The following is a 21,237-nucleotide window of genomic DNA, read 5'->3' on the forward strand; positions in this document are numbered from 1 at the left end:
TTGATTCTGGTGGATTTGTGGATCAGCAGTGCGGCTGTGGCAATCTGCAAGAAATGCCATTTGTCAGCTGCGATGGCTGTTGTGTGATTTGTGCTACCCAAAGCCATGAGCAGATGGAAATGCTGGAGGATTTTGGCCATGGAAATCTCCGGCCATGGCCAGCACATGCCCCACCTGCACTCAGGCTGGGCAAGGGAAGGGCAGATTTGGGCTGGCAGCAGAGCCACGCCTTGGCTCAGAACTCGCTGCAGAGGCCTGCTGAGAAAACTCCGGGACTCCACTGAGTGGTCAACTCCTGCTCTGCAGATATGCAGGGAATTCAGTCCATGTTTGGTTCTTTTCATACAGATACTCACAGAGATATGTAGGCAGCACTTAGAAACCTGTAACATACTCAATTGTGGCAGCTGAAATGGACATTTCTCTGTTTAGATAGAGGGTCAGCAAGGCTGTGATTCTGTAGCCACCTTGTAACAGGCAGTGGTCACTGTATCTAAGCAGTTCAGTTCTAGCAATCTGTAATGTATTCTCTTTTAAACAGACATTGGCTTTGGGGCATTTCTCATTTCCATGATGAGTGACCACGTGTCCTGGTTTGGGACAAATTTGGGAGAAAACCTCCAAAAGAGGGCCCCTCCAGAAAGCAAGGCCACACGGGTCCTCCCCCCAACTAGTTTGGGAAGGATTCCTCGGAGAGAAGTGGAAGGAACCTGTTTGTTTAACATACCAAGCACGCCCCAGCACACAAAATGAACAATAGCGGATGACACCACTCTTTCACCGCTCTGAAAAAGATGACAAATTCAGAAAGTCTCTCTTGCGGCTGCTTGCTCTGTTATCAGTCCCTCCAGTGCTGGGGTAGCTGCTGCAGCCACCGGGGGCAAACTCTCGGTGTTTCCCAGGTCCCAGTCCAGAGCAGGTTTGAGTAGGTCCAAAAAGGGGAAGGGAGAAACAGTCCAGGAAAAATTTGGACTGCTTAGCTAAACTAATGAACGAGCAGAAGCAAAAAGCAAGAGCAAAGCAGAAGCAAAGCAGAAGCAAGAGCAAGAGCAAAGCGAAAAGCAAAGCAAAAAGCAAAAACAGCACTATGTACTGCCCCGTCTGTGTGTCCCGCCAGCCGTAGGGGAGCGGCTGATAGCAAAACCAAAGCTCAACATTCACTCTTCAGAGCCAGTCTTGAAGGCACAGAACATGATATCCAGCATAAACAGAACACACGAATGGGGATACAAGCATCATAACGTCACCCTTGCACACGGGGACACGCAGGGCCCTGCTGCCGTTCTCTTCTGTGCTGTGTTCTGTGTACGGGCAGAGAGGAACAAGGGCAGCTCAGGCTGCAAAGGTCCCTGTCCTGCTGGTTCAGTTGCACAGCACCATGGAGTTGAGGGTCGTGCTGAGCACGCTGAAGGGAACAAGGACCCTGGCTTTTAGAGGAGCCAGCTTGAGTATGCCCAATCTACATTATCTTTAGCCATTACCAAAGCCAGTAGTTATTTAGAAAAGTGTGCCTTCTTTCACCTATATTACAAATAGATTGTTATATACATAGTATTATAATATTGGCTTTTTGCAAATATTGAAATAGATTCTATGTGTGTGATGTTAAAGTAACTTTTTTAGAAAGATAAAGTTTTCTTTCTGTTGTTAAGCTTAGACATAGTAGTGAAATAGCTGATATGAGTATGCTTGTGTTAAAATGCCTGCTCAAATGGGATAATGTCCAATGAACATAGGAAGAAAACACCTGCTACAGAAGTGCCAACTATCAGCACTCACTGTCTGAAGACGGTGTAGACCAAGGCCCTAAAACTGGAGATGATAAGAATGGACTAAAACCACAACCAAGGAATAAGCATGCTCTAAAAAGACAGACCCAAGGAGGAGCCATGCTAAACAATTCTCGGAACATGTAAACTAGTTTGGGGGAAAAGTTGTCTATGCATAAGGGTCTATGAATATGCAACAATCTGACGTAATGGAAAGGTATTTAAGGGGTATCCCTGAAGATTACACAGTGTTCTTGGCTGAGTGCCCAAATGCACCCAGCTGTAATAACCCTTGTTCTGTGGTCCTTGTCTTATTTTGGCCTTTATTAAATTTAAAATTTTCACAGGAGAGTGAACGTGTTTTGCACATAGATCGATATTTCTGGCCTGCATGTTCTTGCTTGAGGCAGCAATATTGTGCTTTGTGAACTAACAAGATTTTTTCACTTAGCTGCTTGGAAGTTGTGGGAAATGCAAGCATAGAGAGCTCCCAAGGCCTTGAACATACTTGAGACTGATTTTGCAATAAAGGATCTTTTAAAACACCTCTTCAATCGACCCCATCTTTCTATATCCCATCTTTCTTTATCAAAAGTGTTGATTTATTACTGTTTTTCAGATCAGAAAAGGAAAGATCTAATACAGACAAGAAACAAATCTGCATGTATTTACCATGCATGTATCTGGTTGTGTCTCTGTTGTCTCCTAGCAGCATCATCCATTATAAGAAGCACCAGATACATTTTCTGATAGAATTCAATAGTGTTTAGCACATCAAGGACGTTCATGGGGAATTTGCCTTCCTCTCTGTTTTAACCTTGGTGTTTGGGGGTTGCTTAGGTGCAGTTCTGTGTCTTGTGGCAAGAAGCGTCGCTTTGAACGTGTGGGTAGTGCAGAAGCTGAGCTGGTGGAAGAGAAACATTTACATCTTGGGTGAGCGTCCTGTGTGACAAATGCAGAGACTCAAGGGCACAGGCTTGGAGCAGCTCCAAGTGTGCTTGGCCAGTCATCCTGGGCAATTGAGACTACATTTTATGAAGCTTTTTGCTCTTTTCATGGTTATCACCAAAGTGTGCAGGGGGCATGTCTTGGTGGAGGTAAAGATGGGTAAACTTCTCCTGAATGACTTCACTGCAAAAATTTTAGTGAAGAATTTAGAAAGAAATCTCTGTTAGGCAGGCACATGAGCTTATTGGAAAACAACCCAACCCAGTCCTATTTGTATGGAAATGTTGTCAATAGACAACACTAATGAGAGTACGTCAAATAATAATTACAGATCTTGCAGGTCTCTGGGCAGGTCAGGACTGCAGGGAAAAGTGGCCTGAGCAGTTGCTGCCATACTGGCAGCAGGGGTAAAAAAGCCCTTTTGTTGCTCTCAGACCTAAGACAGACTAACTGCAAAAAAATCAGAGATGCCAGCCCAAGGCTATCTGAGAATCCCCGCTGTGGTGCCAGGTTTCCAGAAGACAGAGGACATGCCCCGGCTACCAGAGCTGCAGAAGCTGCCATGTGCTGGGAAAGGCTCCCAGCTGCCCTCCAGCCCCTGCCAGTGCCGGGGCAGCGACTGCCCCACTGCACAAGGACACCAAATGGGCCTGTCCAAACCAGGGAGCTAAGTCACCCCAGCTGTTACTCAGGTGATTTTAATTATCATCACTTTTAACTATCATCACTACTTAGACCCGACTGGCTCTCAGGTTGAGAATGACCCTTTTAAATGGGTGTAGGTGGGTGTTACTGGATCTGATGAAAGGAGAGCAGGGTAGCTGTGGCTGGCGCTCCGGGACGGAGGCTCTGCGGAGTCTGCCGGAGTTGGCTCGTCCAAGCTGGTAAGGGAAAACTTTGCTAAGCATCGGCTTTTGTAGCTGTGGTGGGGTTTGCTTCGCTCCTCGAGAAGGCAGAGAAGTTGTGGAAGAGTGCAGAGCCAGCATCACCTGAGGGCAAATGCGCTTTGGTGCCAGGCTCAGGCTCAGGCTGTGCCCCTGCGGCCCGTCCCATGCTGGCGTGGCTGGAAGAGCTGCAGTGTGGGGTGGGCTCAGGAGAACAGAGCTGTGACTGCTGCCACCCTTGGCTGTGTATGGAATGCAGAAGGTAGGACCATCAGTCATCTGTTATGTTTGACTTGATTGTTATTTGAGATTGTAGTAAATACTGAGCATGAGCTGGGATGCAGATTGTAATTGCTCATCTTTCCAATGATAAATGTATAGATACTACTAACATGTGCCCTGTTTGTTGTTCCTAACTCAGTAATTTACTGCAGTAGTCTAATAGTGCATCTTTCTTGTCATAATGTCTAAATGATGTGGGAGAATATTTAAATTTAATTTGGGGTGCTTTTGCTTTTGTTTTTTCTAATAATAAAACTACTCTCTTCAGCCTGGTGAAGATGAAATCTTCTTCTGTCCTTGTATACAACTATGGGTTTGTTTACATGGCTTCTCCTTCCCTTTTCTGCCTAGGCTTTCTCACCTGCAGTTTTCAGCAGAAAAGTAACAAACCTTTGAAAGGCTAAACCTCAACACAACTGTGACCCTCAGTAAATATTTCCTATTTCCCAATTCTTAAAATCTCTTTGTCCTGGGCACTCAGTATGGCCTTTTTCCTTGAAGCTCTTTGGCTGTCTTGAATGCTTATAGCATAAAAGGTAAGCCCTGATCTGTTTTCAACTCTCTGCCAAGATGCAGGCTGCTGGAAGGGAGGTAGGACTGCTACTGGAGACCTGGCAGCCTTTCTAGGAAGCAAAATTATTGAAATAATGGTAATGTGGAGAAGCATGCAAGTCTGGGTGGTGAACTCATTTATGCAAGTACTTGCAGTTTCCTGTCAGGACTTTACAATTAAAGGCTATGCTCTCTTCTTATTTCTGTCCTTAATCCTCAATCCTTACCACACTACTTCAACTTCTTTTACATTGTAATCTTCTGTGTTTTCTTCCTCTCTTCTCCTTTCTGTGACTTTCTGTGCAGGACGGATAACCTGTCATACACTGCCAGCTTGCTTAGGGACCCGAGCAGTGATAATGATCGAGTAGAAATTGTGGGTGCCCGGTAGGCAGACATGTCGTGCTTCTGTGTGCCCTCTGCAGGCAAAGCTGCTTCCCAAACCTTCAAACTTGGGGAAAAGGCTTGTTGTGGTTTATGCATGTCACCGCCTTGTTGTGATTTATGCATGTCACCGCTTTGTTGTGGTTTATGCATTGATGAAGAAACGCTTCCATCTCAGCCCACTTAAGCCATTGCAGAGCTGGAATTGTTGCTTTGGCAGCAGATGTGCTGGCAGGGTTCTTACAGCTCCATAAGATGTGCCTCTTCTAGAACAGATTTCTGCATCTTTGTGCAATAAAAACTATGCTTTAAATTGCTCTAGTGCAAGTCATGCACCCATGTAGGTGTGTTTTCAGACATAGGTATTTATATCTATGCCTCGTGAATGGCCTCCTGGGGAGCAGGGACACGAGAGGAAGGAAACTGGGCTGATAAAACATGCTCCTGCTTCAAAAAAAACAAACCCTGTCTTCCTTTCGCAGAGAAGGATATTAACTTTTCCTGATTGGCCTAAAGGGAATAAACAAGTCTGTCCATGTCCTGATCTTTTACTAATCTCAGATTATTTAGAAAAGTTGTAACTTTTTGTTGGTTTTCTTTTTCTTTTCCTGGGGTGAGGGTGTTTGGGTCTGCACTTCAGACCTGTTCTCCCAGCAGTCAGGGACCTACAGCTGGTGGGTGGGGCAAGTGCTCAGGTAATTACCAAAAAGGTCTTGGTAATTGCTAACAGCAGCTGAGGTGAGAAGTTGGCTTGTGCCTGCCTCAGGGCTTGACGACTGTGGTGAGAGAAGGGATAGGGAATGGAGTGGAAAATATTAGTTACAAAAGCAGGTATAGGTGGATTTCTGAGGTGTAGGTGGGTTTTAAGTGGTTTAGGTACTGCATTTCACGGACTTTATCACAATTTATGAAGAATTGAACACTTAACTATGAGATAGGACTATTTAGCTGCTATTCTAAATGCTGCGTTTACTAACATGTAATGTTAGTTTCTTTGTATTTTGCTCAGAAGCTGTCTCAAAAACAGGAAAGTCCAATAATAGTCTTCATAAACACAAGTTAATACCTTACTTTTTGTTAAAAACAGAAGCTGAAAGGGCCAATGGATCTTGCATTCAGTAATGCACACATTTTAAAAGAAGCGGATCTCTCCTGTTCCCGTGGCTGGCTTGTCTCTTCATGCCAGAAAACTTTTCTGGGAGCATTTCCTTGCTGCTCCTCTATCTCTATCCCCTTGGAATCTGATGCTAATACTTTATTTTTCTTAAATTAGAAAATTTTTAATTTCTGTAGGCCCTTTCATTTTGTAGTTTGCACCTGTCACTTGGGGGAAAAAATTCTGATAAGGTTTTTTCTTGTAGGCCTCTCAAATTGCACCCATTGCATTTAGCTGCAAAATTCTAAGTCACGCTAACATGATGCCTGAAAGGGACACTGGTAGAGAGTAAAAAAAAAAAAAATAGCTGCTATCAACTATTCTTAGTTCCTGACAGTCCAGTATTTCCCTTACCCAAGGACTCTTCATGTTTCTTTCTCTTTTTCTTGCAGCTCTCAGTTCTGTGCTGACTGAGAAACAGAAATACAAAGTGAGGGTATCCAGAGAAGATAGAAATGATGAGAATTAGGGGGCAATTTGACCATACGCTGATCTGTATGATTGCCCTCCTCTGTGGAAGTTTGTAGTGGAGTGATTGCAATCATTTCTGCTGCTCAGTGTTTTTAGTGTTAACATAGCTACCCAGGGAGCCTGACAGGTTTTACGACTCTCTTTGGAACTGAAAGAAAAAGAGAAGAAAACGTGTCTGTGATGTTTTCCTATAGCAGTTCCACATGCTATTGGAGGCAGGTAACAACTAGATTTCACACCTAGTAGCTACTTGTAGTTGTGAGAGCCTGTAGAAAGGTGATTTCTACTGCTGCTGTGGTAATTCTTCCTATACAATTAAAAAAACCCCAACAATTTCCTAATTGCTTCCAGCTGTTAGTTGTTTACATAAGTGTTTGTATTTGTACCCCTGTTCTTGGATGTTTTAATTCTGCAGTCAAGATACCCAAAAGGTACAAGAGCTGTATACAAGCAAGGGTGTGTTTGGACGGTGGTCTGGGACAGAAGGTATTCTCCTCCATAGTTAAAACTGGCCAAATTTCAGCTTTTTAATTGACAGGCATTTTTACCTGGAAAAATACAGTTTAGAGGTTGGAAATCCCCATAGGACATAATGTAAACGTGTAGCATATTTTACAAGCTCACTTTGCGAACTGGTTGCAATTTAGTGTTGCCTCCTGAGGTGTGTCAAGTTGTGGGTGTCTTAAAAAAGAAGAGAAATAGGAATTTATGAGACAGGAAACAGAACTCCAGAACTTTTCACTACACCAGGTCCTGTACTGAAGTGGCTGCTGTGAAAAATGCAGCCAGGACCATGAAACCTAGCAGTCCCAGGTTTCACAAACCTAGCTGTACAGCAACAGCTTAACTTCAGTGTGTTTGAGCCAGCGCTGTTGGCAGCACTATCTCTGCGTCCTGGGACATTTCCTGGTTCCTGTGCCTTGACACTGCTTTCACCTGGGGCTGGGGAAGGAGTTTGGGTCTCTGAACTGGCTGGTGGTGAAAAGCAGGTTCATTTTTGTGAGATGAGGTCATGGCGTGCACATGTCTCTGTGGCTTAGTGCCCTTTGTGAGCTTCTTACTTGAACTAGAATTTGTGGAGTATTTAAACCTTGCTGATCTTCTGGGGGTTTTTTTTTGGGTATTATTAAGAGAAATGAGTTGTTGAAGTCCCTGAAATGTTCCCTTTTCATCCTTATGCAAGATAGTGAGGAATAGACTCTTTTCATCCCTTAAGTAACTTTTTGCTTTATTATTGCACAGCAGTGAGATAGGATTAATGTAGGTTGCAAGTAGGAACAGAATATTAAATAAGACAACAATAAGCACAGGAGCAAAAGATAAAAAATGTCTCAGGAATTAACCTAGTAGTTTGAGAATTTATGAGTATATACAATGCTTGCAAGGATGCTTAGATCTATTTCTCCTTTCTGATACAGAATGTGTTTTCAATTATTTTGCATACAGGACTCCCTGGGGATGTAAGAACTGGAAGAATTTCAAGTGTGCAGCTTCAGGAATGAGGTAATAAACTTTTGACTCAATTTGTCAACCTGAAAAAACTATTAAGTACCCCACAGCAATTACAAGTTCTAGCTACTAGCAGTGCAATAAAAACACAATTGCCCTTTTCCCCCTTAGCATTTTCTCCCTGGCCCTGTAAAATTTTTGTTTTGCACCTTGTTTCTTAGTTTGCTTTCCAAACCATTCCATGTCCTCAACAGATCTTGAGAACAGTCTCATGAGTAGATCTGAATAATCAGTTTTGAATATAGGAAATCAAATGAGGAATCACACTTCCTAAGCTTGGGCTTCTGGACTGAAAACTTTAGATAATTCAAGTAGACATTGCTGAATGCTCAACCTGGTCTGGCAGGCTCCTGTCTCTGAAAGGTGGCAACTGAAACCTCTGTGTTTGCCCAGAAAGGCAAGTTAGGGGATAGCTAGTGAGAGGAATAGCAGATTTGTCTTTACAAACAAGCTGTGGGTCTGCTGGTAGATAAAACTAGCATTGGGAGATAAAAGAAACAATGGGAGGGATTCCACTGAATGATGAATGGAAAAAGAGATTTGCTTTTACAAATCAACTTTAGGTTTGCTGATAAACGAAATTAGACATTGAAAGATGAAAGAAACAATGGGGAAGAAAAACCCCTAAATACCATAAGAATTAAAAAATAAAAGGGAGGGTTATACATTAGAGGGAAATCTTTGGTGTCAGGTGTGTCAGGGAGTCTGTACCTCTCAAGTACCTCAGCCAATGGGGAAAGAGAGAAGGGAAATGGGGCCAGGAATTGAGGACAAAAAGGAGGCTGTGTCTTCCAGAAATTTGAGAGATCCCAGGGGAATGCCCCATGGCCTCTCCTTTTTGGCTTTCAAATAAAGCCAAAAAGGACTTGTCTGTCTCCTTTTTGGTCAGAAACCGCTGGTGTTTGAGGATTAATTTTCCTACCATGCTGCTGCAGACTTTGGAGACAATTGTGCATAAGAACGGGCACTAGGACCAGACCTGGGGCTGGCATGCTCTGCATTTCCAGGATGGCTCATGGACAGGGTAAGGTGGTACCGGTGCACTCCGGATCAAGCTGTGATTCTATGGATACTTCAGCAAGAGAAGGTTTTTTCAGGGTGATTCAACCTTCACCCTTGCCATGCTTGCTGTGACATTTGCATCTCTCTTTGGTAAAACTTCAGAAATCTTAATCCTCTTTGGCCCTGTGAAATGTTACAAACATCAGCAAAAGTCATCATAGTTTGCATGAAAAAATACAAAATTTTTGACATTTGGGAACTAGAAGGAACTAATTTCTATTGGTGATGATACCAAAGAGGGAAGGTTGGTGCCTTGGAGCCTATGTCTGCTACTCTTGACTGAAAAATACCTTTTGAGGTGGCACCCTATGGCCCTGGATGGCCAGAACCGAGGTCCAGGAGGCTAGACAGGGGTTTACTATTGACTCTTTGACCTTTTAAACCAAATAAGAGTTAAAAATTCTTAGAACTATGTATTTATAAAACAAAAGAATAAGGGCGAGTGTGTGTGTGTGTGTGTGTGTGTGTGTGTGTGTGAGACACCTTGAACATACCCCATTATAATAACACACTCTCCAAACATCCATTCCTTTTATGACCATTATCCATTAGGAAATGCCATGTAAAACTTATTTCTTTGTTCAGAAGTACCTCACCTACTGACAACAATTAGAATTGCTTACGGGGCCTCAGTTGCAAATGCAAAACATTCAAAACTCAAACTAATTGGTTACATTAGAAAACACACTTTGCTTTCCTCAAGAGGTTGATTGAGAGCCGTTTCCTGAGCTATTCATGAAAACATCCTGGGGCTGTTTGCATCACGGGGATTTTCTTAGCAGCAAAAGAGGGAAAGTGCCCCATGTGTGGGAAAGTAATTCCCTCACAAAAGATGTGCTTGGGAGCTACTTAGGCCAAAAGAATTTAGTTTTAGTTCCATGGGCTGAAGAACTGCCCATCGTCTGCTTTATCAGAAGAAGAGTGTTGAGTCTTTGGCCCCTTTCAGAGCCTTAAACGACTAAAGCTGAATAGATTTCCCCCAAAAAGCAAGGAGTGTTTTGAGGAGCGTGGCCATACCTGTCTGCAGAACTGACCATGGGCTAAGGGAAGGTCCTGCTGCCCAGAGCCAGCCCGAGGTGTCCCTAAGGATTTGTCACATCCTCTGCCTCCTCTGGCAGTGCTGCCACAGAGCACAGCAGGAGGGATTCCAGGGATTTGTCAGCACGGGGAGGCAGAGCGTGAGCCCTTACTGATGTTTCCATCCAGGGCTGGCACTTTCAGGCCCGCAATGACAAATTCTGCAGCTCTGGCTGCACAGTTGTTGTTGGCAGTGCTGTGACAGCCTCTGCCACCAAGCAAGAGCGTCTGCAGGGGCAGGATGGTGCAGAGATGCCTCTCAGAGAACGGAGAGAACACCTTCAAACAGCATCTGGCAGAGCTAATGAAGGGGTGGTAAATCCCTTTGAAGGGCATGGGTTATAAAAACCTCTCTCTGTGCAAAAAAGAGACCACAGGAGTGAAGAGGGAATGGGAAAGGGGAAAGGAAAGGTAAAAAAAAGAGGAAACGGGAAGAGAAAGGGAGAGGATAGAGTCCTTGGAATTCTGATTTTATCTAAAGAACATTTTCTCACAACACAGATGTTTGCTACAATAAATAGCACTTTCCCACAGGCTTTGGCTTTCTAGCTCTTGATAGTAACTGAACTGAGTGAGCTTTAAAAGAGGTAGGAAAAAAATTAGTAAAAAGTTTTCCTTGAAGACCATGTATCTGCCAGAGACTGAGGGCTATGGTTTATGGCTTTTGAACATTCACAGGAATGATTGAAGCATTAAAGCAATTAAACTGGGCTCTCAGAGTCCAGCATAGGTTGTACTGGTGAGGAGATTAAACAGAGATTCACATTGCACTGTGTGTTTTACAGTCTTGAAAACAGAGGCTTAGTAACAGTATTTCATGCACACACAATACCATAAAGAATGACAGCTCATGCCTTGTTGTCCTGGTATTTGCTGCAGCAGCCACCTTTCTTCCAAGTAAAGATGTGTTCAAAGGCTTTTTTCCTCGTTTTCTGTTAAAAACTGTTTCATATCAAAAAAGGATTAGACCCATATGTGGTCTTTTCTTCTTCTCAAGGAACAAGCTCAAATCTCCAGGCAAATGTAAAAGGCTTCAAGATTGTAGGAGTATGTAAATTACAGTGTTAATGAACCTGACTAGAATTCAGTTTTAACTTCTGAAGAATTAAAAACCCAACTGAGAATGACACAGCCTCACCTTTCCTCAGTGATATGTGAAAGGTCAGAAGAAGAAGAGAGAATCTGACTTACTCTGCTGGTGCCTGCTGAAATCAACATGTACTGAGAAATTATTGTTGTTATTGAAATACCAGTTTAAATTACAGGAGAGTCTCTTGCCTTGGTGAGCTCTTGGCCCTCTGTGGTACACCTCACCTCAATGCAGACTTCAGGTGCTTTGTTGTTTTCCTTTTCTTCCTCCAAAACACCAAGAGATCAAAATTCTTGGTAAATGCCAGTGCCCCCATGAAAATGCTTCCTTCCTGGTGTGTGCTGTGAGATGGGATCAGAAATAGAGCAAAGCAAGCTCCAGCTTAGGAATAAAAGGGAAAAACTTTATTAACTTACAACTATAAAAGAAACACACAGAACTCAGGATGAAAACTTTCTAAAAACATTCCTCCTCCCCCCACAAAATTTCTAATGCATTCACCTCTCAGATCACCCACTCTCAGTCTACCACCACCCTTCAGATAATCAATTCTCAGTTTATGAAGGAGAGAGGAGTCCCTCTTGTACCACAGGCTTCTCCTGGAAACACAGTTGAAACCTCTTGCGTTTCCATGTCACACGTGGCACCACCCGGAGCTCATTTTGCCATCGTGACAGCTTCCTTCCATGCCCAGCGCTCTCACCACTGCGCATGGACCAGAGCTGCTTCTAGGGTTTTCTTTTTTGAAGGGTGCCTTGCCCAGTTCTAAAAAGAGCACAGTCTCTCACTTTTGGGACACCTGTCCCCCCCAAATTTCACCCCCTGGGGCCGAGGGGTCTCGAGAACAGAGATCATCTTCTTCTTCTTCTTCCCTGAAGATGGAGGGCACCACCACCCTCCTCACTCCTCATCGTCTCTGTTCACACACTCCTTCACATCCCATCACCGCACTCTCTTGGCTCTAAGCTGTTGCCTCCCCCCTAAATGCAGTCTCTGTGTCACAGGAAAAATGGTTCTGTCCATGGCAATACACAAAAAGTCCAGCCAAAGGCCACTCCATCACCTCCTCTCATCTAAGATTCTTTTCAGCTTCTCTTGTGGTCGATTTCCTCTTCCTCCACCCTTCCATCTTGCAGGGGCCTTCACCTCCCTTCTCTGTCCCAGGCCCGGCCTACTTCAACTCAGGCCTCATGGCTTCCCCTCCCCCACCCAGCTCGGAGCTGGGCAGGGGAGCTCTGATCTCTCCTTCCCTGACGGAACCCAAGAGAGAGCTTCTCTCTGGGAGTTCTCAGCTTTTAAGCCCCCTGTGTTCTCAGAGGCGTATCCATGTCCTCAGTGGCTCTACCGGGTACCAATATTCAAATATGAGTACCTATTAGTTTGACCACAACGTCCCAAAAAACTCACTTCCTCTCAAACCACAACATTCCTGCTTGGAAAGGGCTGGTGTGAGCAGCAGGAATTGTTGCCAGCTGGAACTTTTCCAAGAGCTGGACAAAAGAAGCATTTTGTGGAAGGCTACCAGCTGCCCTCGGTCAGCAACACGAGGTGTGAGGTCCCCTTTGAAAGCCATCCCTGAACAAGGACAGCCCGGCCTTCTCCAGAACCCAGAGCACCTTCCAGGCTTTTGGACTGGCCTCGTCCCTCACCCTGCAGAAGCAGGCTGGTCTTGGAACTCTCATATCCACAATTTCTGGCTGGATTGCTGTGTCTTACCACAGACAGCCCTGGAGGCAACAGTGCAGACTCTATCTGCAGTAAAAGGGGACTTTGTTCCAGCTTTTCCCTTGGACCAGCGTGCAGCAAGCCCACCTGGGCCCCATTCAGGTCAGTGTGAGCCGGTAGTCAGCTTCTGCTGGGAATGTAAAGCTTTTCCCTAATTTCCACAGGGAATAATGGAGGAAACCCAGCTGCACCAACCCCCAAATTTCACTCTAAAAATGACAATTTTCATTTCCTCTATTCAAGCCTTGAAGAAAACAAACTTTACTTGAGTGAGCTGGAGGCACAGTGCCCTCCAAGATCATTCTTGAGCAGGACAGTATTCCAGGGGAAGATTGGCAAACCCAGAGTTTACTGGTGCTTAGGAAGCCTTGCAAAACCTTCCCACGGGCGGTGCTCTGGCACCCTCCGGAGCTCCTGGAGCCCTCACTCACCTCAGGCACAGTTTGGACAGCAGGGGAGGGTTCCATCTGTGAGACGTGGGGACAGGAGGAGGGAAGACTTTGCAAACACTGCCACGAGGGCAGGGCTGTTTCCATTTATGGTGCCAAGTGGTAGTACATCATCTTCGATTTAATGGGAGGTGCGGAAGGGCAAAAATTCTCAGTGATGAGGAGAGAGTGTCTCCAGTCACACAGCAAGGGAAGTGAAGGGGAAAGTGCAATCTGTATTTCATGGGAGGTGTTCAGTTTTTAACAAAATATTTTTGCGGAAGACGTGCCGAGGCAGTGGTGATTCAGAGCATTTCATCAGACTCACAGAGTATCCCCACATCTGCTCGGCCACATTTTCTCTCTTTTCTTCCTTGTGAATGATTGCTCCTGACAGGGTTGCTCCTGCTTGGAGTTCTGCTCTCAGTGGAGTCCCGGAGTTTTCTCAGCAGGCCTCTGCAGCGAGTTCTGAGCCAAGGCGTGGCTCTGCTGCCAGCCCAAATCTGCCCTTCCCTTGCCCAGCCTGAGTGCAGGTGGGGCATGTGCTGGCCATGGCCGGAGATTTCCATGGCCAAAATCCTCCAGCATTTCCATCTGCTCATGGCTTTGGGTAGCACAAATCACACAACAGCCATCGCAGCTGACAAATGGCTTTTCTTGCAGATTGCCACAGCCGCACTGCTGATCCACAAATCCACCAGAATCAATTTCAGTTGAAAAATGTCATTTATTACAAACTGCTACACCCATGCTGACAATACAGAACTAAACAGATCTCAATTTAGGGTAAAACCAGCAATTTATTAGATTATTACAACCTGTCTATGTAAAAATATACAAAAACCAAGTTCACTTAACCAAACTTGATTTATTGCTAGCCTCCACTATACGCAACTCACTATACACAAAGATCAATTAGGCGTTTAACAACTTAATTTATTACATATTACTACAAATGCAGACCCCATATAGAAATACAAAAATATGCATTCCCTCTCTAAATACCCCAACAAGAATTCCATAGTTATGCAACTATACATCTATAAACAGAATTTAATACATACATACATGAACATATATAAAAATAAATCTATAACAATCTAACGATGTAAATATAGATTAAATATTATAGATTATATAAAATATATATATAAATACTTCAACCACAACTATTTTTAAATATACAAATATTACTGTACCAGTCTAAATACCAATCCAACTGTATCCATACAAATATACAGCTATGCATCTGGAAACATATGTAAATATATTTAAATACAAATACATCAATATACAATTAAAAATATAAAAATAGGCATCTGTACCAATACAAATACCAATACACTAGTTTTAAAAGATATATACTGAAAACTACATTGATAAATATAAACACCTACAAAGCTGTACACATATGGAAAAATAACTAAACACAGATATTACAACATACATAAAAAAGTAGATACGTATTTACATAAATACGTAACTGCAAACCTGTATGTATATATCTATACGTACATAGATAGAGAGTACATTCATAAAAATAACAAGATACATACAGAAATATACCAATACAAATAGCAAGCTACATATGAAAATATGCATGTAATTATCAGTAACTCCATGCTAGTCCATATATAATTAAACAGCACAAAAAGAAGAAGGATCCCAGCTGCCTCATCTTCAAAGCCTCTCCCTCGGTCTTCTCCTCCCGTGCAGAGCAGCTCTCCTGGACAGGGACAGCAGATGGGACATCTGGCAAGCAAAGGGAACACTGAGTGAGTACGGGAACGTTTCCCTTGGCAGCAGCTGCACTTCCATCACGGAAGAGGAAATCTCAGAGCCTCCCCAGAAGGGTTGGAAAGAAAAAGCAGGCGAGCGGGCCAGGCTGTGGTGAGCGCAGCCGCGGCGGGACCGTCCCACAGCCCCGGCAGCCAGGCACAGGCGGCACAGCTGCCGGGCCCTGCCGGCACAGCTGCCTTGGCCAAGGACAGCCCCTGTGCTGGCCGGGGCAGCTGCGCTGAGCGGCCCCAGCACGGGCAGGGCCCGCTCCTGCCCCGCTGGGCAGTGCCCACGGCCACAGCCCACGCCGCCCTCAGCCCCACCCTGCCTGCCCGGGCCTGTGGCCTCACCCAAGCTCTCTCCAGGGTGGCAGCAGCAGGTCCCCATTCCCTGCTCCTGCTGCTGGCCTTCAGCTTCTCTCTGCTGGCTCCCATCAGGCTCTGGCTGTCCTCAAGGTCTTCCATGCAGCTGGGGAAAAAGTGGAGGCTCTGGAATTGGTTCCAAGGCCTGGCAGAGCTGCAGTCCTGGAGCCCTCTGTGCTCCCTGCTGGCCCCCTCCATCCCCCTCAGCCCCGCCATGCTCTCACTGAAGCCCCAGCCCCCTTCCGTTTCTTCAGCCCCTCACAGTCCTCTCACCCCCCTCAGTCCCTTCTGACCCATCCCGTCCCCCTTAGACCTGCCAGCCCCTCAGCCTGTGCCACTTCCCTGTCACCTCAGTGCCACCATCAGCCTCGGCTGCCCCACAGCCCCCAGCCCCAGCAGCAGCTCAGGCTCCCCGTCCCTTCAGCGCCACCGCCCCCTCAGCCCCCTCAGCCCCCTCTGTCTCACCGTCCTTCAGCAGCTCCTCAGGGGACAGTGCCTGGGGCCAGCGGCAGCTCCCACCGCTCCAGGGACAGCCGGGGCTGGAAGTGCTGCTCTGGCCGGCCCGGCCGCCACCTCGGACCCAGCACAGGGAGAGGGGACACAGGGGGCACAGGGGGAAAAGCAAGAGGTGAGAAAGGCAGGTGAAGGGGGAAAGAGGTAAAAATGCAGCCTAGGCCTAGGCAAACCGCAACCTATTCATCTAAACATTCATATCCTTCTTACTCTATAACTATACTCATTTATAAATGAAACTTCATCTATATTTTTTTTTTGGACTCTACACAAAAAAATTTAAACTCTGAAAATCTATAAAGGTAAATTTATAATAAAATATATCACTTGTCTAACTGAATACATATCCCCATTTAACTCTACAGATCTATCAATATATGCACATATAAACAGAACACTCTAATCTGTAAACAGAACTATACCCTTTGATAAGTAAAATCATAGGAATCTATAAACATATTTACAAGCAGAGGAATTCTACCTGCCCGATGGTCACGGGCTCTCCTCTGTCTCCTCCTGCCACGCAGGGCAGCCCTCCTGGAGATGTTGGTCAGATGGCATCTGGGAAGCCAAGGGAACGCTCAGTCAATATTGGCCCTTGTGCACCTTTCCCTTGGACAGCAATTCTCCTTCTACCAGGGACTGTCAAAGATGGCCTGAAAGGCAGACTCTTACTTGGCAATTTGAAGCATGCCCTTAAAAGAACAGGGACCATTCCAAGTGTTCAAAAGCGTGTTTCAAAACACTGAAGGATCTCAATAAAGTCTCAGCACTCGCAGTGCAAAGGGCACCCACGAGAGCTTGAAACACACACAGAGCCCCAGGAGCCACAAAGAAGCCCAGCCTTGTTCTTTCTCTGTGCTGACAGACAGACCTCAGTCCTCACTGAAATGCCTGAAGCTGAGGGCTGCTGGGAGCTGAGTCATGAACCAGCTCCATTACCAGGGCCATCTACCAACTGCCCCCTGCAGCGAGCAGCAGCTGCTCCAACTCGACCGTCGGCTCTGGCAGGAAGGGCTGCGAGGGACAGAGCTCCCTACGAGGCCTGCAGGCTGCACCAGCTTGGCTAAGGAATGGATCCAAAGCGCTCCCTCTCTCCTCTTAGGTCTCCCTAATCAGGGCTCATTTAAGTTTCCATTCTGATACTGGACTGACTGTGATGTTTCACTTGGCTGGCCTCTGATGTTCTGCTCCTTGTTTTTCTGGTGGGTCAGCACCAATACCAGCAGACTGGTACTACACTGAGTCAGTGATCTGGACTTCTAGCCTGACTTTTTGCTCTTTTTTTCCCCTGTTCCTTCAAGAGTCGCTCAGCCTGGCCTGCCCTGTCAGCCAGCAGCAAATTTATCCACCGACTTCAGCACAAAGCTGGGACACCACACTTGGTGACACAACTCCCCCAAGGTCGGCTTTATTCCCTGCTCTCTTGCCACGGCACAGGACTCAGTGCCAGAACCTCTGGAGAAGTGTGGAGGGCAGGGCTAAGGCAGCTTGTGCCAGTGCAGGATTTGAACTCAAGGCACCAGGAAGCACCAAGCCTGCTCAGAGCAGCCATCTCACACCTCTCTAAACCAGTGAGGGCTCTGTCCTTACCAGGCTCCTCGGGCTCCTGGGAACCGTTCCTGCAGCTCTCGGTGCCAGATGCAGCTTCCTCTGCTGCAGCTCTGTCCACAGGCTCCCCTCCTGAGGAATCGGGGGCAACACTGACATTGTCCTGAGCAGAAAAACAGAAAGAAAGGAACCCAAAGATCACTCACTATTTTCCTGGAAACACATCAGGGATACGATAACTCTCCTTCTCCACTCCCAAAAGACATGGAGCACGGAGGAGGGAACACTGCCCATACGGTTCACATGAGCAGCCTTTTAAACTCAGGATTCAGGTGGCCAAGGTGAAACTGAAGCTCTTACAAAATGACCTTTGAGACAAAACATGCGCACAGGAAACCAGAAGACACCAAGTGAGGGGACGTGCCCTCAAGCTCTGACCCTGGCTCATGCCAGAGCTGGGAGAAATCAGCCAGCAGAAAGCCAGGGGCTCTCCCTGCTGCCAGCAAGGACAGAGCTCGCTGCCAGCCCTGCCCAGGGCTGGGTGCTGCAAACCCCCACACAAAGCACACAATTCTGCTTGGGCGTCTCACCACCCCCGGCCAAGCGCTCACACAACCCAGCACGAGGTGGTGCTTTTTGGAGCCCTCTGCTGCTGCCCCATGGGTATGATCCAGGCAAACATTCATGCACCCAGGCCATTCCAAGGATCACATTTGTGATCACGGGCAAAAATCTGGACATTGGGACAGCGGGAAAAAAACCCAACCAAAAAGACAGGAAAAGCCAGAAAACGAGGTAGTGTTTCTATTCCACCGAGGAAGTAAATGTCCACAATGAAACACCTGCAAATTACCTTTGGACACAAGGATATTCTCACTATGACCAGTTCCAGAATATTCATCTCTTCTGCGACAGCACAGCCATCAAAACCCCTCAAGATTCTAAAGATGGTTCTGAACCTGCAACATTTCCTTTTATTACGGAATAAAATGCTTCTGAAAACTGCTAAGTCTGACTTTACAGAAGACAAAAGTGATGCTACTTGAGAAAAAGGTATTGGTAAATCCAAAAAAATCCCTCTCCCCACCTTGAGTCTGCCCTGGCTCATAATCATAAATGTACTGCAGGCAATGGGTCAGCACATGAATAAAAAGAGAGACATTCTTTGGCCAACACGTATAATAATCAGCAAAAGGACAGAGAGCTGCAGCTCCAGCCCCAGCCACGGCTCTGGGAGCACATACACGCACGGCAGGGCTCACACAGCAGCAGCTACAGCTGCAGTCCTGCCCTTGCCTGGCCTTGGCCTTCCCACCCAAAAGAGGCACAGCCCACACCTGCTGCTGGAACAGAGGCACCTCTGGCATGCCCCTCCCTGCACGGGACACTTGGCCTTCAGTGGCAATTCTGCAAACAATCTTCTCATCTTTCCCAGCAAGAAAAACCTCTTTTTCAATTCTTCTTCATTCCCTCTCTCAGAAATCTTTCTTCAGCAAAAAGAATAACTAAATCATGATGAAATAAGTTCAATTAAAGAAGCCGTTGCTTCTCCGCCATGTAACCACGTTTGAAAGCTCTCAGTCCAGCCCCTTTTATCCCCATCCAATGCAATTACCTGAGCAGAGGGAGATCTTTCAGACAGGGACATCCTGATCTCCCGAATCATCTTCTCGACGGCAAGGCCTAGATCTGCTGGCGACCATCCCTCCTGCCCAGGTGCGCTCTGTGCTGAGCTGCAGGCCGTCGATGCTGCACAAGCTGCACTGCCAGCTGGAGTGCTGGGCCCTGAAGTGCCCGGGGTGGCTGCAAGAATCCAAACGCGTTGGTCAGGCTCCACAATGTGGCTGGGGGACAGAGAGCTCGAGTGCTGCCTTGGATCAAACATCACGGGAAGCAGCCAGGAAAACCAGGCAGAGAATCTTTTGGCCTCCTAGGTGCCCCTTCCCGGTAGGCTTGACAACTTCTGGCCGACAGTGAGAGAGCCTTATGGAAAACTACTTCAAAGGGTCACTTTTCCTAACCTTTGGCAAAAGCGAGGCTACAAGTCTTTTCCTACCTCGTGGGTCGTAGGCTGGGGGCTGCTGCTCCCTGGGGAGCTGCCGGACGCTGCAGGGATGGATGCCGAGTACGCTGCGCTCGGCCGGAGGCAGCTGCTCCCCGTAGAGCTCCTGCAAGTGGCTGCGGGGCCCCTCCCGGCCGAGCGGCAGCGGCCGCTCCCCGTGGAGCCCGAGGAAATGGCAGGGCGGGATGCCGAGCACCCCCCGCTCGGCGGGCGGCGGCCGCTCCCCGTAGAGCTCCTGGAAGCGGCTCGGCCCCTCCCGCCGGGCCGGCCTCGGCTGGTCCCTGTGCAGCAGGTGGAAGCTGCAGGGCGGGCGCCGGACGAGCAGCGGCCGCTCCCCGGGGGGCTGCTGCAGGCGGCCGGGCCGGGGGCTGCGCAGCTCCCGCCCGTCCGGCAGCGGCCGCGCCCCGGGCAGCTGCTGGGAGCCGCTGGGCGGGCGCCGGCGGCCCTCCCGCCCCGCCGCCGGCCGCTGTCTGTTGGCCGCGCTGCGGCGCTTGATGCGCAGCAGGAGGTTGGGGCGGTCGCGGCGAAAGCAGGGGTTGCTGTAGTGTAGCCAGGCTCCGGCATCGCCCGGCGCAGCCGAGCCGAGCCAGCCCGGCACCTTGTGGAAGCCGTAGCGGTAGAGCTGCCGCACGAAGCTGCGGAACTGCGTGGCCCGGAAGGTGTGCGGCAGCGGGGCCCGCCCATCGCCACCGCCCCTCTGGGCGTCGCCCGAGCTGAGCAGCTCTCGCTCGAAGAGGGAGCGGTCGATGAGCAGCCCCGTGGCCCGGCTGTCCCAGCGCACGGAGCGGACGCGGGGACTGTTGGCCAGGCGCCAGAGCTTGGCGGGGAAGGTGCTGGCGCGGAGCCCGGCGGGCAGCGGCAGCTCCGCCATGGCGTCGATCGCCGACTGTGGCCGCAACGCCCGCGGCGCAACGGCCGCGGCTGCGCCGGCGGCGCGCGGCCTGAGTGGGGCGCTGCGCTCGGGCCCGCGCGCGCCCAGCGCGGCCCCGGCGCGGGCCGGACTTGGCGGGGACGAGCGCGGCAGAGCCGGGGCTGCGGGCACAGCGCGGGCGGGGCGGCTCCGGGGCCGGCCGGGCTCGGCTCCGCAAACCCTCTCTTTCTCCGCCTGCAGTCATCCTGCTGCCTTTGCTTTGCAATGCAGCCCCAAAGCACCAAGGCAAGGAAGATAAAACGTCCGCTTTCCAGCCCCTCTTGATGCCCGAGGCTGTCTCAAAGGCTTGGGTAAAGCTGGGGTAGACATCATCCATTGCTCCACCCATATCCATCAGTCTGGCTGTCCCGTCACGGGCATCGAGTAGGTTAACCATTACTCCCAATCAACTTCTCCATTTGTCTGGAATGGTTTCCAGGATTAGTTACCCCATCCCCTGTCAGGGGATGGAGGCAAGGCTGATTGACCTGTATTTCCCTGTCCTCCTTACTCCCTTGGAAGAAATCAGTCTATTAGAGCAATTCTGGCTGTTTCTAGCTAGGCAATTCCAGCACAAATAACCAGTAAGAAAAATCAAGCTCTGAATAGAGTCTGTTAAATTCTTTTTTCTGCTACCTTTCTAGGCCACAAGAAAGATCTTGTTTTCTTTTCAGTATTAAACACCTGATTAAAAAAACCCACAAGACCAAAGTCTTCATAGAA

General features: G+C 47.8%; 1 long non-coding RNA gene across 1 annotated transcript; it reads right to left on the reverse strand.

Moving 5' to 3' along the window:
- Positions 1-14,044: 14,044 nt before the first annotated feature.
- Positions 14,045-19,552, reverse strand: LOC132322225 (uncharacterized). Its single transcript, XR_009485048.1, has 5 exons — positions 19,158-19,552; positions 17,585-17,705; positions 15,944-16,552; positions 15,467-15,584; positions 14,045-15,089 (listed from the first exon to the last, which is right to left on the reverse strand). It is a non-coding gene; the product is annotated as an uncharacterized LOC132322225 (long non-coding RNA).
- Positions 19,553-21,237: the final 1,685 nt, after the last annotated feature.

The sequence above is a fragment of the Haemorhous mexicanus genome, chromosome Z (genome assembly GCF_027477595.1).
Source record: "Haemorhous mexicanus isolate bHaeMex1 chromosome Z, bHaeMex1.pri, whole genome shotgun sequence".
NCBI classification, from domain to species: Eukaryota; Metazoa; Chordata; class Aves; order Passeriformes; family Fringillidae; genus Haemorhous; species Haemorhous mexicanus.